The 7,648-nt window shown below is 35.5% G+C and overlaps 1 long non-coding RNA gene across 1 annotated transcript; it reads left to right on the top strand.

The window, feature by feature from the left end:
* The first annotated feature begins 4,713 nt into the window (after positions 1 to 4,713).
* LOC135783673 (uncharacterized) lies at positions 4,714 to 7,348 on the top strand. The gene is made up of 4 exons (XR_010545729.2): positions 4,714 to 4,862; positions 5,910 to 6,040; positions 6,123 to 6,182; positions 6,708 to 7,348. It is a non-coding gene; the product is annotated as an uncharacterized lncRNA (long non-coding RNA).
* The last annotated feature ends 300 nt before the right edge of the window (positions 7,349 to 7,648 follow it).

Genomic DNA, 7,648 nt, shown 5'->3' with positions numbered 1-7,648 from the left:
AGATACAGCTGTATGATCATATGGCTTGCTTGCTTAATTATGGTTTTGTTCAATTATATGGCCAACTAGTGACGAAAGGCACAGTATCTTTTTTGTGCAGCTCTGCCCATACACCAGCATGTCAAATCTGGTAAAATATCTCATTCTTGTAAAGTTCTAAAGATTTATGTCTAAAAAGACAAAAAAAAAACGCAATTAATTTTTGGCCATAATCGGTCACTTCTGATGAGAATTTGGATGTTTCATCATAAACGTGTAGTTGAGAACCTAATGTTTTTTTTTTAGTCGATCAGAACAACCTTCGCAGAGATGTTCACAGTTGTTTTTTAAGCACTATTTTGCAGTGCTGGACTAACTGTAATGCAAAACCTGGCATGTTTGGCATCATTGGTCAAGTCAAATGAAAATGCATCAACCGCCGCCAAGTTTATAGGCATGTAAAACATTTATCTGACCACTAGGTGGTGCTGTGACAACTGCTTGCATCTCCGTTCCTGATTGCCATCATAAGTACTAACCCAGCAAGCAATTTGGGCTGAAACCAAGCAAAATTTGGGCTGTCAGTAAAAGTCTAATAGACCTCTTCCATAGCCCAAGAATAGACAATACGTATACATTTAAAACAAATGAAAGCAAACAGCTTTAACACCTGTTGACTTTGCCTACATGTTGGAATATCATACATCTTCAAGTAATTTTGGCAAAAATGGCATGTAACCAAATTCAAGGTTATTTAGGGTAAAAGTAGGTTACTCATAGCTGGTCTATATTGGGTCTATAGTTAGCTGTCATTTCAACGTCTTGGTTTTTGCTTGCTGGGAAGTGTCGTGTCAATTTGTAGTTTCTCGAAGATACAGCCTCAAATCGGTTTAGTCATGCTCATTGATGTATTTGACAATGGATTGGTGTAACAAAATTCTTTTAAGTGTTTGTCTTGAGTGTCTGTAGATGCTTAAATGTTCGTGGCAATTGGATTGAAGCCCTAGAAAGAGTTCGAAAGGTGAGTTTTTCCAATTTAAATTGGCAAGAAAAATGTTGATGGAAAATGAGGTTTTCAGGGTCCAGTCGAATCGTCAAGATGAAAAAATTTTCTTTCTACGTCTTGTGCTTTAGAAGTTATAAGCAAAAACATAATAAAAAATTTGGACTGTTGATGGCACTAGTGAGTTTGCTATAGAGACTCCAAATTTGCTGTGGTAACATTTCAGACAGTCCTTTATCTGTGTGCCAGATGTCCTAACCTTACTACATGTGCTTCTATGGACTGGTACAGAAGATTGTCAGCTGATTTGTTACTCTACCCTGATGCTTACTTTGCCAAAAATCTGCTACCTGGTCTTTATTATGGCTTTAACACTGTCTTAGGCAGGCCCGGATTAACATTGTAATTGTTATTGTATTTTGTACATTCTATATTGTCAATGTTTAATTTAACCTGAAGGGGCATTAAGTAAGGGATAATGTAGAGGCAGCCGGTAGTTATCGGGAAATAAGCCCCGACAGTGTGATCAGGACCCGACGCGAAGCGGAGGGTCTTGTATCACACTGAAGGGGCTTATTTCCCGATAACTACCGGCTGACTCTACATTATCCCGCTTATTACACGGCTACTTGTCACATAAGAAAAAAAACTGGACATGAATATGAATTTGAAACATTTTATTGGCATATTTGTTTTAAATTAACATTTTTATCCTTCCGCGAAACTTTGCACAGATGCATAAAATGATCGTAATACCTTATTAAGATCCTCTGCTTCATCCTTGTCTGTCTCCATTTTTTTCTCTTTTAGCCAGTCTTTGAGAAGTTTTAATGCCCATTCTGTATTTTTTTGTGTGTTGGCTTCGTAGCTGTCATGCTCTATTTTGTCAAGTTCAGTCTCAGTAAGCTCTCTGTGTCTTGTCGTGGTTGTCCAGTGTTTGTCACAAGATGGCGCCAAACAGACAGTAATCTTTATTGATCTTTATTGGCGCGGAGCGATCTTACTCGTAAAAGTAGTACCGGCTATGCGTTATTATTTTGGAGCGGTTATTATTCGAAAAGAACGAACCTGCAAATGTCTCAACTGACCAATCAGAATCAAGCATTCCAGAGAGCCGTGTAATAAAAACAAATAATCGCAAAAGTGCCCTCTGGTGGCGTATATATGCGTTGCACCATAAGCGAAGATGAGCGTGGAGAGTGACAGGTTTTTTTTTCAAACTGAGGAGTTCGGACTCCGGACCGGCATTTCTGCTTGTTGGTACCCTGAGGTAAGTAAACTTTCTACATTTTTGAAACGATATTACACTCTAAAAAACGTGAGCCAGTTGGGTTATTTTGTTTGGTTGTTTTATCAGTGTTGGGTAGTTTTTGTGTAACCCAACTTGTTGGATTATATGTTGGGTAATTTTGAAGCAGAGCCAACTTAATAGATACATATAGCTGTTTCTCAATATTACTTTCTCTAGTCCACAAAATGTATTTTAAATGTATTTTTTAAAGTTCAGGCAAGAATATATATGTATAATGTTCAAATTTGCAGTCGGTTTGTAAAGTGAACGCCAATTTTAAAGTTTAATTACACAAAGTCGGAATGTTTCCGGCGTGACCACCGGGTGTCAGTGTTCTGCTTCCCCAGAGAGAACTGCTCCCTTCCCTCACACAGACGCTGAACTTCTGCCTCTCACTGCAACGATACCTGAAGCGGGAGTTTACTATTCACCTCAGGATTCATGAACAGTTTTTCATCGACTTATCTCTGATTTATTTGAAGGAAAAGGTTTGTATCATTGTTTTTAATCATTTAAACTATTTCTGAATGCAAAAGTATGCAAAATGATGGTTCACATGACATAACTGTTATTAAAGGGGCGGTGAATTTGTCGATTTTATTGTTTTATACTGTTGCCTGATGTCTACTTCTGATGTCCGCGTGGTTTTTACATTCAAAAACATCAAAAACAATAAGTAATAGGCTATTTTGTAACATAGATTAGTGGCTGTCTGGAGAAATGGTTCGTTTGAAGGGGCGGGCCGCATTGAAGACCTGGACGTAAACACCCACTGCTATGATTGGACGTCTTCGTTCCCCGTCATTACATGTGGGGAAATGTTTTAAAAACATTAATGTGATAAAAATAGCAGCCGAACACAAATATGTTTGAGCCACAAAAGATTCTGGGTGCTAAATATGATACGCATAAATGACAATACGTATATTAAAGTAGAAACAAAACTCGACGTGACTAAATTACCGTATACAACACAGTAAGCGCGCATCAGAATCTAAACTGCGGCTAATAAATCCTTATCAATAACTTTGTATAATTCGATTGTGCTTGTGAGGTTGCTTTTACATTCACGTAATGTTAAATACCACAGTTATATGATAAAAAATAAGCTTTGTTGAGTGTTTGACCTTTCAAACGTAACTCGCCTAAATTACCGTATACAACACAGTAAACGGGCATCAGAATCTAAACTGCGGCTGATAAATCCTTCTTTATAAATAACACTGTATATTTCTACCGTTAAATTACAGTCGTGTTGTTAAGTGGTGTATCTTTATTAATCGTTTAATGTTTTTAGTACATTAAAACAGTCAAACATACGTGTTTAGACACGGATGTTACAACAGACATATCAAGCGATCTCTTCTAACAAAGCAATAGTGAAACGCAGTAACTTAAATAAAGTAAAATGTCTTACTGTGTATAATGCTGTGTCATTGTTGTCAGATCCAATATAAGTGGTGCTTTTAATCACAGTCTCTCTGCAAATCCAGCATCGACTTCTTTCCAAATAAATCCGTGTACACAAAGTTAACAAACACTCCCCACACGAGCTGGAACTTCTTAAAAAGCAAACTTTTTCCAGGCATTTAATGTTATGTTCCAAGCCTCTGAATTAAAGTATTTAGCTTCTGTGTTGTTCCCACGCGGTTCTTCCACAACCGAAAATGTGTTTCCAGTCTTTCATAACAGATCACCGCGTCAAAATAAAAGTCTCTCAGAAAAAATGTATTTAAAAGTCATTTTGGTTTTTGTCAATCTTTAAAGACATATTTACTTGTTGAGACACACGTGTGTCACGCGAAGCTGTGGGCGGGGCTACAAAAGTGATCCTTGTATTTGGCTATGGGGCGGTACTTCAATTCTACTTTGACGTCATAGATTTCCGAATTCCACACTGGCTTGTTTTACTGGCTTGGTGCCAAAAACGGTTATATTTCAGTAGCACGGACGTTTTCAGTTCTGAAACTTGCAGGATGTTCATTTATGTATGATGACCTCTTATATAACAAATTATCAAGTTAAAATTGAGTATTTGATTCACCGCTCCTTTAAACTAGTTTTATTAGCTTCCGTTGGCTAGTCTGTAATGCGCAGTAAATCTAAACGATGTTTATGCTTGCTTTTAAATGATTTCATTATTTCGTTTGATCAAACGTTTTATGAAATATGTCTAAAACATGGCTTGTTTTAATAATTTTAGAAACGTTACAATGTAACGTATTCTAATGGTTTAGAAATTCAGTTTAAAACAGATAACGTTAATATGAGGAAGAAACGTGTACGTTTTAAATAATCGTTTGTTGTAAAAGTTGAAATCAAACTGATGCTTTTAATATCATGTTTAGATCATGAAACTTTAGCCTTGAGTTCACAGACAGGGTCACATATTGTGAACTCTCATTTGGTCTGTGTAAGTTACAGACATTTTTATCTTTTTCAAATGTTTTTGATGAAGCCCACTTAAATCACAGTTTTGGCTCTTTTCCACAGACCCTGATGGATAAAAGATGGATATTTTTTTCCTGGAGAAGCTAAAACAATGTAACTTTGAGGTTCTGATACCAGCTTTTACAAAGTTATTTACAGGTAACATGAAAATGCACTTGTTTTTTTATTATTTAAAGTGATATGTTGATATTACAATGAGGCATATCAAAGCATTTCTTTATTAAGAATCCCTGCTTATTTTGCTGTGAGTATGTCATTTTCAAAAGTGGTATGTAAGGTTGCACGATTAAAGGAATAGTTCACCCAAAAATTATATTAAACTCATGATTTACACACCCCCAAGCCATTCGAGATGCATATGTCCATCATTTTTTTGACGAACACATTTTGAGATATTTTAGAAAATGTCTTAGATCTTTCAGTTAATCAAATGTAAAGTTACGGGGTCCACTCCTTCACGTCCAAAAAATGTGCATCCATCCTTCACAAAAGAAATCCAAACGGCTCCACGATGATAAACAAAGGTCTTCTGAGGGTAATCCGCGCCGTTTTGTTGGAAAAATATCTATATTTAAACTTTATAAACAAAAATAATTAGCTTCCGGTAATACTGCCATCCAAGACTCCTCTGTATTCAGGACAGCTCTCATCTTAAATGCGGACGCGACCAAGATGGCGCCATTAGCAGAAGCTAGTTATTTTTGTTATATTTCTACAACAACATTGCACGGATTACCCTCAGAAGGCCTTTGTTTATTATCGTGGAGCCATATGGATTTATTTTGTGAAGGATGGATGCAAATATTTTTGGACTTGAAAGAGTGGACCCCATAACTTTACATTTGATTAACTGAAAGATCTAAAACATTTTCTAAAATAACTGAAAATGTGTTAGTCTGAAAAATGATGGACATATGCATCTCGGACGGCTTGGAGGTGAGTAATTAATGGGTTTAATATCATTTTTGGCCCAACTATCCCTTTAATTGTATAAAATTGTCAAGCGCATCTCATCGGTAAAGCCGGTTCTGTGATTAGTAGTGAATTGCCATCATCTGAAAACAGGTGAAGCACCGTTAACTACATGCCGTAGTTCACTGACAAGCTAGCCCATATAGCATTCATTATCGCATAAATTAACATTAAAGTTTTATTGAAAATGAATGCATGATTTGCCATTTTCAGAGTTCACCAGACTTCTCTGTGTTATTTCCTGACCATGCCGAAAAGCTATTTGAAACTTGGGCATTGCATTTTCCAGACAGAATCCTGCACTTCCCAGCCAAGAACCAGGAGCATCAACAAATCACCTCCAGGTACACTTGGGAATACAATAGTTGTTTGCTGTGTATTATGACAATAAAGTTACTAATTTAACCTAAACATTTATCTCTACAGAACCCCATGATGATATTCCAACTCCTGTCTACAAAAGTGGGAAGAAAATCTTAAGTCTATGTAAGTAATGGAAGTATTGCACACTTTGTTTTGCAAGCAACCTAAAACATTTAATATTTTGTTTGTGAACTAGCAACAAGACATGTTTACAAGTACGAATAGAGTTAAAACTCGGACAAGAAAAATTGTCTTTCACTCGCACATCCAAAACATTAACTTTAGGGACAAACGTTAATGTCCAGCCCTGTATTCATTACATAATATATGCTAATAAAGTGTTGGCTATATTAAGTAATAAGGGCAAGTATGCAGGTTGTTGCAAAATCTAAAAAATTGGGCTTACTGCCAGGTAAAGTGACGTGGCAGAATCTGAAATTACTGTGAATCTGAGTTATTGGCATCAACAAAGAGTATATTGTAAGGTTATTGAAATAAAACAGAAATGTATAAATTTCATTACAATTAAACTAGATACTACATTTGTGTGTATGAAATATGAATTGTTTGGTTTTGTATAATAATGCTGCATCATGCATTTAGAGTCTTTGCCTGCATTCTAACAAGTGTTATGTCTGTTTTCAACAGGTTGGGACCAACATGGTTGCATTCTTCTGAGAGGCTGATGTGACAAAACCATTCCCATTTGTCCTTGGATTGGAAGATGGCGATCTCTGCCATCAAGCCTTCATTGTTTTACACAGACAGTCACTCCAGCAATACACCCCTCCTTGGTGATGTTGACATGTTTTAAACTTTTTTTATGTTTTGGACATTCATTTTACTAAGCAGTGCACATCAGTGTGGGTGTTTTTGAAGACTGTTGTTTACAAACTCCCAAGAACGGAATCCCTTTCTATAAGAAGTCTGTGTAGTTATTTGTCATGCTAAGGTGATAACTCATGTTGATCATATATTGACTGTTTGTGCAACTTTGTGTTGATCTTATGTGTTACATTAACCATTTCTTATTACACGGTTCTCTAAAATGCTAGTTTCTGATTGGCTAGTCGTGACATTCTACTACTGCTCAAAACTAAAAACTCCAATGCTGCAAATCATTTTGACAGGTACAGTTTTATATTACACAAAAATTAAATATCACTGTCTATTAATTACATATCCGACATTAAATTTACAAATGATTAAATGTGTTCGTGACATTTGTCCTGAAGAAACTGTTGGGGCTTTTTTCTGTGATGACATGCTGCCAATACATTATCCCTTACTTGTACAACTTTTTAGTTGATCTAATTGTAATATTAACTGGGTATCTGTCATTTTAGATTGTGAGATATAATACTAATATATTTTTTTATATATATTTATTTATTTTTATATAATATATAAACGTATGTATGTTTATTAAAAAGTGAAAATGCTTAATGGAAATAATTAAATAACTAAATGGTTGAATGAAATGAGACATTTTAAATGTAAACTAAAGTTTTGCTGTCTAATACAGAATAAAGAGATGTGATTTTAAGTAATTTTTATAGATTTATATTTCTGTATAATACAATTAATAA

The sequence above is a fragment of the Paramisgurnus dabryanus genome, chromosome 2, assembly GCF_030506205.2.
Source record: "Paramisgurnus dabryanus chromosome 2, PD_genome_1.1, whole genome shotgun sequence".
Taxonomy (NCBI): domain Eukaryota; kingdom Metazoa; phylum Chordata; class Actinopteri; order Cypriniformes; family Cobitidae; genus Paramisgurnus; species Paramisgurnus dabryanus.
The sequence above is the reverse complement of the archived record's forward strand: the minus strand, read 5'-3'. Positions and strand labels throughout refer to the sequence as shown.